Source organism: Ovis canadensis, chromosome X (assembly GCF_042477335.2).
Source record: "Ovis canadensis isolate MfBH-ARS-UI-01 breed Bighorn chromosome X, ARS-UI_OviCan_v2, whole genome shotgun sequence".
NCBI classification, from domain to species: Eukaryota; Metazoa; Chordata; class Mammalia; order Artiodactyla; family Bovidae; genus Ovis; species Ovis canadensis.
The window spans coordinates 142,433,458-142,444,723 of NC_091727.1; the positions used below are offsets into that span (position 1 = coordinate 142,433,458).

General features: G+C 39.0%; 1 pseudogene; it reads right to left on the bottom strand.

The window, feature by feature from the left end:
• The window catches only part of LOC138930894 (splicing factor 1 pseudogene), a 28,340-nt pseudogene extending 17,283 nt beyond the window's left edge, over nt 1–11,057 (bottom strand).
• Between the last annotated feature and the right edge of the window lie 209 nt (nt 11,058–11,266).

Consider the following 11,266-nt stretch of genomic DNA (forward strand, 5'->3'; position numbering starts at 1 on the left):
GGTTACAATTTGAAACAATTCAGTATGTTAGAGCTGAAAATGAAGTTCATATAACAATAAAACTGTTAGAGATCTGTCAATGCATTTCAAAAGACAGCATATTCTAAACATGTACTTTTGTAATGACATGCCAGTAGATGAGAAATCACAGTTTATTTTTTCCCATTTAAATTTCTGTGGAATGATTGAATAGACATTTTTATAAAGTCAATTTTTTAAGGCTTAAAGTGAAGGTCAGAATAGATAAACACACATAAGTACAGTAAAAATGTACATAATAAATGCAGGAGAAAGAATAATGTTTTTATTGTATTTTCAAGGAGAAACGGAGAATAAATTCATGCAGATTGGCCCTTTAGGGAAATTTACAATAGTAATTAAAACATTTAGTTACATGAGTTTGACCGTTCCTCAGCTTTTTTCCTGACCTTTCCTCAGGAGAGAGTGGTTGGCTGCAATTTTGCATCATCATCCAGAACAAACAAGTATACAGTCCTGTTTTCTGACTTCTTTCTTATTTGACCATAGGTTTACAAATATGTCCCACTAAAGCTCAAGAGCAATCCAATCCATATTACATGTGAGCCTTCCTTAATCTTAACAAATAAGACTTGATCATCAGGGAGGAGGTGTAAATCCTGAGGCTTAAAAACAAGAAAGGTTAAAAAAAAAAATCCAGCCTAGGACAACCTGCAAACACTGAATCAATACCCTTTCCCACAGGTACATTCAAAGAGAGTGAATGATCCTCAGGCTTCTATTCAAAGTTAGGATGAAGTAGGATGGCTGAAAAGAAGACAGACAAAAGAAATGCTAAAAGTGTAGGGAAGCAATTCCTTTCTGTTGCAAATTAGGTCACATTAACTAGCAGCTCTGCTCATGAAACTCAATATTCAGCACATAGGGCAGTCATGGTCATCCAGGGTAATGATTTTAAACAAAGTTAGTCTGGAAGATTGACAGCCTTTCCTGAATTCAACTGCTAACCTGACTAGATTTCTAATCATAGTCTGCTCTCCTAAATTCCTTATCATTATGTTTTGCCCATGTCAGGAAACCAAGTACCCACTTGCACTGTACTAGTGAGTGGCTAAAGTAGGAAAAATCATCCCCAACATAAAGCCTTAACAGCTCCTTCTAAGGCATGATAAGATATGCACACATTATATGCATCTTATAAAAATCTAGATGCTTAAAACATTATTGTAATGACTGGTTGAGTAAGATGTTTTAAAAAGTGAGATTGAGCCAGACAAAGCATAGGCGGTAAACTTGACAAGTACAGCCCAATATGCAATGTAGTTTATAATTACTTGGTCATATATTTTCATTGACTCTTGAAATTAGGTTTTGTCACAGTTTTGCCAGTTTTGGATTAGAAATACATGTATGGGATTTAGTTTTTAATTGTAACTGACAGAATGTTATATTATTATTCAGGGCAAAGAGATATAACAGCAAAGGTTTATTTTGTTAAATGGGAAATGGTGCTTTTAAACCCTTCTCTTGGAGATTCATAATATGTAAAATTAGCATGCTAATACACCGAGAAGTCCTGCAACTAAAGAAACCCTCTTTAAATAGCTTCTACATCATCATACTTACACAGATAAAGATTTTCTACATCATAGCAATTTTTTGATGTTGTTATTTGTTTTTTAATGCCGGCTAGAATGATCCAAAATAAATAAAATACTTCTCATCTACCTACTTTGCAATCAGGATTGCCTGGAATAATATTAAGTAATATACGAAAAAGTCATGACAGTATAGCTAGATTTTTGAAACAAAACTCTGCCAAAGTTATTTTCAGGAACAATTTTGCTTGATATTGACATAGCACTGAATTTTAAATGTGTTAGCCAGTGATGAAATATTTTATTTTCATAAGCCTTAATATAAAGCTCAGTAGTTCTTTCAACTATTAGATTTTATGAATTTAAGTTTATCACAGACTCCAAGGACAATTTTTGTAGGACTATTGCCTCTGATCTTTTATCATCCTCATTGATAACTATGGCAGACTCCATATCTCATGTGACTGCATTAGCCTTGGTTAAGGGAAGTTCAAGGTCTAGATGTTTCCATTCTACCCAGGTTTTCTGTATTGAACCTGTAATACCTACCTTTATACAGAGATATAACAATAGACAAGACAGAAACCTGCAGAGTGTTATTTGTTGTCATGTCTGATTCTTTGCAACCCCATGAACTGTAGCTTACCAGGCTCCTCTGTCCATAGAATTCTCCAGACAAGAATATTGAAGTGGATAACCATTCCCTTCTCCAGGGGAACTTCTCAACCCATGGATTGAGCCTGGGTCTCCTGAATTGAAGGCAGATTCTTTACCATCTGAGCCACCAGGGAACATGTATATAAAACAATTATTAGCCTTTAAAATAAGGTTAACATATACTTTATTTCCCAAAATTTGACATATTTAAGAGTAATAGAGGGTATATTAAACATTAAAGTTTTGACTTGTCTATCATTTGGCTCATAAAGTGGAGCAATAGACCTCTATGTTAGTGGTGATTCTCCACCGAAACCACCTCTGTTTCATTTTATAATTAAAAAAAAAAATCAGTTCAGTTCAGTTCTGTTGCTCAGTCTTATCTGATTCTTTGTGACCCCATGAACTGTAGCACACGAGGTTTCCCTGTCCATCATCAACTCCTAGAGCTTGCTGTCCATTGACTCGGTGATACCATCCAACCATCTCATCCTCATCCCCTTCTCCTCCTGCCTTCAGTCTTTCCCTCTATCAGGGTCTTTTCCAATGAGTCAGTTCTTTGCCTCAGGTGGCCAAAGTATTGGAGGTTCAGCTTCAGCATCAGTCCTTCCAATGAGTACTCAGGGTTGGTTTCCTTTAGGATTGACTGATTTGATCTGCTTGCAGTCCAAGGGACTCTCAAGAGTTTTCTCTAACACCACAGCTCAAGAGCATCAATTCTTCGGTGCTCAGCTTTCTTTATCGTTCAACTCTCACATCCATATGCGACTACTGGAAAAACTATAGCTTTGACTAGACTGACATTTGCTGGCAAAGTAATGTCTCTGCTTTTTAAAATGATGTCTAGGTTTGTCATAGCTTTTCTTCTAAGGAGCAAGTGTCTTTTAATTTCAAGACTACAGTCACCATCTTCAGCGATTTTGGAGCCCAAGGAAATAAAGTCTGTCACTCTTTCCATTGTTCCCCATCTATTTGCCATGAAGTGATGGGACTGGATCCCGTGATCTTAGTTTAAGGAATGTTGATTTTTATCCAATATTTCACTCTGCTCTTTCACTTTCATCAAGAGGCTCTTTAGTTCCTCTTCACTTTCTGTCATAAGGGTGGTGTCATCTGCATATCTGAGGTTATTTATACTTCTCCTGGCAATCTTGATTCTAGTGTGTGCTTCATCCAGCCTGGCATTTTGCATGATGTACTCTGCATATAAATTAAATAAGCAGGGTGACAATATATACCTCACATACTCCTTTCTCAATTTAGAACCAGTCCATTGTTTCATGTCCAGTTCTAATTGTTGCTTCTTGACTTGCATACAGATTTCTCAGGAGGCAGGTAGGTGGTCTGGTATTCCCAGTTCTTGAAGCACTTTCCACAGTTTGTTGTGATCCACACAGTTAAAGGCTTTAGTGTAGTCAATGAAGCAGAAGTAGATTTTTTTTCTGGAATTCCCTTGCTTTTTCTATGATCCAGTGGATGTTGGCAATTTGATCTCTGGTTCCTCTGCCTTTTCTAAATCCAGCTTGGACATCTGGAAGTTCTTGATTCACGTACGGTTGAAGCCTAGCTTGGAGAATTTTAAGCATTACTTTGTTAGAGTGTGAGATGACTGATAAAAAAAAATGGAGGGGTTTAATATATCTGATTTACAGTGTTGTGTTAGTTTCAGAAATACAGAAAAGTGATTCAGCTATATATAAACATGTAATTTACTCATTTTAGATTCTTTTTCTTATATAGATTACCACAGAATATTGAGAAGAATTCCTTGTGCTATAGACTAGGTCTCTTTTGGTTATCTATCTTATATACAGTAGTGTGTATGTTTATCTGAAGCTTCTGATTTACCCCTTCCCCCACGTTTCCTGTTTGGTTACCTTAAATTTGCTTTGAACATCTGTAAGTCTGTTTCTGTTTTGTAAATAAGTTCATTTGTTTCTTTTCTTTTTGTGAATTCAATTCCACAAATGAGTGTTATCATATGATATTTGTCTTCATCCGACTTATCTCACTTAGGATAATAATCTCTAGTTCTATCCATTTTGCTGCAAATGGTGTTATTTCATTCTTTTTATGGCAAAATGATATTCCATTGTATATATATACACCACATCTTCTTTATCCATTCCTCTATTGATGAATATTTAGATTGAGTCCATGTCTTAGCTATTGTGAACACTGCGGCAATGTACATCGGATGCATGTATCCTTTCAAATTATTATTTTCTCCAGATATATGCCCAGGAGTGGGATTGCAGGATCATCTAGTGGCTCTGTTTTTAGGGAACATCCATAATCTTCTCCACAGTTATTATACCAATTCACATTCCCAAACACTGCCTTTAGACAGAGAGTTCTCAATGTTTTGAATAAGATCTATCCTTTTTGGCAGAGACTTAGAGATTCTTGTCCATATGACCCACTTTCCTCCTAGTCATAAATTCTATACCACTCCACAGGAATAGAGATTGGGGTCCCTCACTTCTAGGGATGATAATATAGTTCTATGATTAAGTATGGTGGGGAGTGAATGACAATTCTTCATCTACTTGGCTTGCCCTTCTGACATGGAACATTGACCCTATAAGAACGTTAGCACAGAAGCCCACAATATTCTCAGCTTGCTATAGTTGCTTACTTGAAAGTAAGTTTGTACAATATGTGGCTGGGGGACAGAGAATGAATAGTGCATACTGCTTGTATCTCCCAGGGTTTAACTGTAGCTCCGTACTAGAAGTAGGCAATGAGAGAACTTGTCTTCTTGACTGCACACACACCCAGAGTAGTGTTGTAGCTCAAATAAAATGCTGGGAGTTGAAGAGTACAGCTGTATATGAAACTCAGTGTGTACTCTTTCAGACCCAACTAAAGGCAATGCAAAGCCTTTGCTTGGCAGACCACATGGGAGGAAAGCTGCCCTCCCCACCTGAGATGTGGTGCACTGTCAACAGATTACAGTGTAGAGAGAGTTTCAGTCAAGGACCAAGGTGACCCCTGAGTCAGCCATGCTCATATACATATATGCCTTCCTAGCCAAGGTGCCTCCATTCAGAGACTTTCATATCTGGGGACCTCCACTGATGCACTTTTTAGACACTTCTGCTAATACCTCCTTGTAAGGCTTCTTTGAGTTAGAAATTTTTTCCCTTCACTGACTCAGTACTTATGACATCTGACTCATTCCTAGACTTTCCCCTTCTTCTGAGCCATAGTTATCAAGGTCCATAAACTAATAGGAATGTTTGTTTCAGACCTCTTTGGCAGAGAAATGATTGCCACCATTCCCACCACTTGCACTGCATGCCATCTGACTGATGTTCACCCTGTATACTTCCCCGGGGAAAAATTGAATGTCAGGGAAGCAGCACATTTTTCCTTTATCTCTTGTCTGCACTACTACAGTAAGTGAATAAATGCTTGATCATTACTTTCAGTTTGACTCTTTGTCCTAATAGACCACCTAAACATCTGGTAGCTAAACATGGGGTGGCGAGTAATGGAGCAGAAGGTCATGGCTCAAATGTCAGAGATTCATGTTTTTTCTTACTGAGATTTAGTAAATTTTCTCACAAGGAAGTTTTCACATTTTCTATATGCCCTTAGGGCAGTTGCCATGAATTTTAAATGAATGTTTTCTATAATTTTTACCAAATAGGTTGTAGTTTTGCTGGAGAGAGAGTCTAACTCCATCACTCAGAAGTTATATTTAAATTCCTGAGCTATATTCTTGCTAAGGTGATAATTATGTTACTGCTGCACATGCAAATTGTTCTCTTAAAAAAACAAGCTTTGGAAATTCTCAAACCAAAAAAAAAAATGACAATGTCCAAGATTAAGCAAAATGAAATTGTTTGAGCTTGTTAAAATTAAATACAAAACGAAGGCCAGACTTGGAAATTTCCTGAGCAGATAAAACCATTTAAGCCACATGAGCAAAACTAAAGGTAGCCTGTTTCATGAATATAAGTGAACTTAGGCAGGGAACTTAAGTCATCTTTCTAAAAATGGTATAAGATATTGATTTTCCCATGGACAGAATACTGGAGTGTACACTCTTTCCCTTCCCCAGGGGATCTTCCCAACCTAAGGATTGAACCGAGGTCTCCTGCATTGCAGGTAGATTCTTTACCAGCTGAACCACAAAGGAAGCCAAAGAATACTGGAGTGGGTAACCTATTCCTTCTCCTGCGGATCTTCCCCACCCAGGAATTGAACCAGGGTCTCCTGCACTGCAAGTGGATTCTTTACAACTGAGTTTTGAAGGAAGCCTGATTTTTCAAAAATCATTTATTTATTTGGCTGCACTGGGTCTTAGTTGCAGCAAACAGGATCTTTGAACTCTGTTGCAGCATTCAGGATCTTTACTTGGGGTATGCAAACTCTTCCCTGGTGGGTCAGACTGTAAAGAATCTATCTACAAGCAATGTGGGATACCTGAGTTCAGTCCCTGGGTTGAGAAGATCCCCTGGAGAAGGAAATGGCAACCCACACAGGTATTCTTGCCTGAGAAGTCCCAAGGACAGAGGAGCCTGGTGTGCTACAGTCCATGGGGTTGCAAAGAGTCAGACATGACTGAGTGGTTAATAATACACACACACGTGCAAACTCTTAATTGTAGCATGTGGGATCTGGTTCCTTGATGAGGAATGGAACCCAAGCTCTTTGCATGGGTGCAGGGAGTCTTAGCCACTGGACCACGAGGAAAGTCCCAAGATGATAATTTTTAACCAATTCCCTACTGTCTGGAAACCCTCGCTGTAACAACCAATCATAGTAAAGGTTAAACAACTTCCTCATTTTCACTTCAAAAGCCATCCTGTAACATCATGTTCCTGAGCTTCATATCAGTTTTAAGTTTGAATGCTACTGGTTGGTGAACTGTTCTAATATGCATAATAAACTAACTATTTATTGGTTTGGTGGTTTTATTTTTGTATTTCTGGATTTCTGACAGGCTAATATATACATTTATGTGTTGTTGCTTGAGGCAATAAGAGGGCAAAGGACAGTGGTATTCCATGAAACTATCGCTACATACGAGAACAGTACATGATCCAAAGTGAAGGTAACACTAATATACATCCTGTGCTTTAAAATAGATTCTCCTTACATAGTCCAAAAATGCTTTCAACACCTTCAAGAGTTATTTTAATGACACATTTGAAGTTTTTTGCTAGTACACCAAAAGGAAGTGACACTCCTTCCCACAAATAAGAACACATTAGACCTTCTTCCAGAGCTACTGAGATTGAGTGTCACTTGCCAACTCCACTGCATTGTGATGTTTTTGATGAAATAGGGAGACTATGTTTTATCCATCCAAAATTTTCTGGATGAATTACAGTTTATTTACACATTTACTGACTGAAGGACATCTTGATTATTTTCAGGTTTTGGAAATTACAAATGAAGCTTCTGTCAGCATCCAAGTGGAGGTTTATGTGTGGACATATGTTTACAGCTAATTTGGTAAATAGCAAGGAGTGAAATTGCTGGATTATATGGTAAAGGCCCAGCTGAATTCCAAAGTAGCTATGTCGTCCCGTAAGAAATAAATGAGAGTTCCTATTGTTCTACATCCTCACCCTCATTTGTGGTTTACAGTGTTCTGGATTTTTTGCCATTCTAATAACTATATAGTGGAGAAGGAAATGGCAACCCACTCCAGTATTATTGCCTGGAGAATCCCATGGACAGAGGAACCTGGTGGGCTGCTGTCCATGTGGTCGCACAGAGTCGGAAATGACTGTAATGACTTAGCAGCAGCAGCAGTAGCAGCAGCTATATAGTGGCATCTCATTGTTTTAACTTTCAATTCCTTAATGACATCTCATGTGAAGCCTCTTTTGTAAAGTTATTTGCCCCCTGTATATCATCTCTGGCTTTTCCTTCATTTTTTCCCCTCCAAATTTTGTCACTTAGTTTATCCCACTCATATTAAAAACATCTATATTTTAAATGTACATACTATAATCTTCTGATGATTTTTAACTTTTGATTCTTAACTGTGTAATTAAGCCTTTACTGTCTGCAAAACTCCTCATTATGTACTTGGGAACACTGGTTTCCTAGCAGTACTGGCTCCATTCCTCTAAAAAGAAGAAATATCCCTTATTCATGATATTTTTTAGCTTTCTCAAATTGTAGAATTGTGTGTTATTGGAGGCAAACATGGATGACTCTTCAGTGTTTTTAACTATTAATTCTACTTGATCGTGAAGTTTAAGATATGTCTTAAATTTTGTTTTCAAAGAGGATAATAAATTAAATACGAACTATTGAAGTTTTTGTGAAATATTAAAGTTGAATAGTCATAAGACTGTTGAAGTTTATATTTTAATCACCCAGCATAGGCTTTTTCTTCCCTTCCTCAACAATGGGCTTCTAAGCTTCAATCTTCAACATTTTCATGCGTGTAAATTTCCCTTCTCCATTTCTGAGCAGTTTCATGTTTCTTGGGAAGAATAAATGGAAATGCCAGGATTATGCTGCCAAAATTGTTCTAAGTAATCATGGATAGTGTTTCAGTAAATGTTTGTTGACATAATCCTTTTCAGGTATCTAGAAATAAAAGATGGGAAAAAATGCAGTCACTAGCAGGTTTGGATGATGAGTGAGAAATCACTATAGATGAGCTCTATATATTCATCAGCAATTTCCAGCAATTCCTGCAATGAATATCACTAAAATAAATATCCTTATATCAACTGCTAGCTTGATATCTCTCTTGATAGTTTTATGTGATTTCAGAAGCTATGCAGTGCTGGCACGGCAAGTGGTAGCTGTGCAGTGCTTGAGTGGTGAGTGCTGGAGAGGAGATACCCCACGTCCAAGGTCAGGAGCAGTGGCTGAACTTCGCTGGACCAGCCGTGTGGAGATACACCATGTCCAAGGTCAGAGAAACCCCAGTAAGACGGTAGGCACTGGAGCAGCTGTGAGGAGATACCTCACGTCCAAGGGCAAAGGAGAAGCCCAAGAAAGATGGTGGGAGGGGCGAATTCAGGTTTAGAATCAAACCCCATTACCAACAGAGACACTCAGAGAGCTCAAACAAACCTTGTGCACACCACAACCAAGGGATTCCACAGAGACTGAGACAGAACTGTGTTTGAGCATCTCCTGTGGAGGTAGTGGTTGGCAGTGGTCTGCCACAGGGACAGGGACTCTGGGCTTGGATATGACATAAGTCTTCTTGGAGGAGGTTGCCATTAACCCCATCATAGAACTGCCAGAACTCACATAAGACTGGGAAATAAACTGTTGGAGGTAACAACAGAACCTTGTGAACCAGGAAACAGAAGAAAGGAACATTGACCCCACAGGAGACTTACCTGTGGGTGTCTGGGAATTTCCAGCGAAGAATTGGGTTGGTGGTGGCCTGCTGCAGGGTTGGGGGTAAGGCCTCTTTCAGTAAATTCTTGGGATATTTTGAAGGAGGTCACCATTATCTTTATTACCTCTACCATAGTTTCAGTTCAGTTCAGTCACTCAGTCGTGTCTGACTCTTTGTGACCACATGAACTGCAGTATGACAGGCCTCCCTGTCCATCACCAACTCCCAGAGTTCACTCAAAATCACGTCCATCGAGTCAGTGATGCCATCCAGCCATCTCATCCTCTGTCGTCCCCTTTTCCTCCTGCCCCCAATCCCTCCCAGCATCAGAGCCTTTTCCAGTAAGTCAACTCTTCACATAAGGTGGCCAAAGTACTGGAGTTTCAGCTTTAGCATCATTCTTTCCAAAGAACACACAGGACTGATCTCCTTAGGAATGGACTGGTTGGATCTCCTTGCACTCCAAGGGACTCTCAAGAGTCTTCTCCAACACCACAGTTCAAAAGCATCAATTCTTCAGTGCTCAGCTTTCTTCACAGTCCAACTCTCACATCCATACATGACTACAGGAAAAACCATAGCCTTGACTAGACAGACCTTTGTTGGCAAAGTAATGTCTCTGCTTTTGAATATGCTATCTAGGTTGGTCACAACTTTCCTTCTAAGGAGTGAGTGTCTTTTAATTTCATGACTGCAATCACCATCTGCAGTGATTCTGGAGCCCAGAAAAATAAATTCTGAAACTGTTTCCACTGTTTCCCCATCTATTTCCCATGAAGTGATGGGACCAGATGCCATGATCTTAGTCTTCTGAATGTTGAGCTTTAAGTCAACTTTTTCACTCTCTTTCACTTTTATCAAGAGGCTTTTTAGTTCCTCTTCACTTTCTGCCATAAGGGTGGTGTCGTCTGCATATCTGAGGTTATTGATATTTCTCCCGGCAATTTTGATTTCAGCTTGTGCTTCTTTCAGCCCATTTTTTCTCATAATGTACTCTGCATAGAAGTTAAATAAGCAGGGTGACAATATACAGCCTTGCCGTACTCCTTTTCCTATTTGGAACCAGCCTGTTGTTCCATGTCCAATTCTAACTGTTGCTTCTTGACCTGCATATAGGTTTCTAAAGAGGCAGGTCAGGTGGTCTGGTATTCCCATCTCTTTGAGAATTTTCCAGTTTATTGTGATCCTCTCCATAGTTTGGCCCCAGGTAAATGGCAGGAAGGGAACACAGTTCAACCCATCAACAGAAAATTGGATTAAAGATTTACTGAGCATGGCCCCGCCCATTAGAACAATAACCGGTTTCCTCCTCAGTCTGTCTCTCCCATCAGGAAGTTTTCATAAGCCTCTTACCCTTTTCCATCAGAGGGCAGACAGAAAATCTTCCCTCAGATTTTTTTCAAAGATTGTTAAAATCACAATCACAGAAAACTAACCAATCTAATCACATCGACCGCAGCCTTGTCCAACTCAATGAAACTAGAAGCCATACCGTGTAGGGCCACCCAAGGAAGACAGGTCATGGTGGAAAGTTCTGACAAAACGTGGTCACTAGAAAAGGGAATAGCAAACCACTTCAGTATTTCTCCACTGAGAACACCATGAACAGTATTAAAAGGCAAAAAGATAGGGCACTGAAAGATGAACTCCCTAGGTCAGTAGGTGACCACTATGCTGCTGGAGATCAGTGGGGAATTAA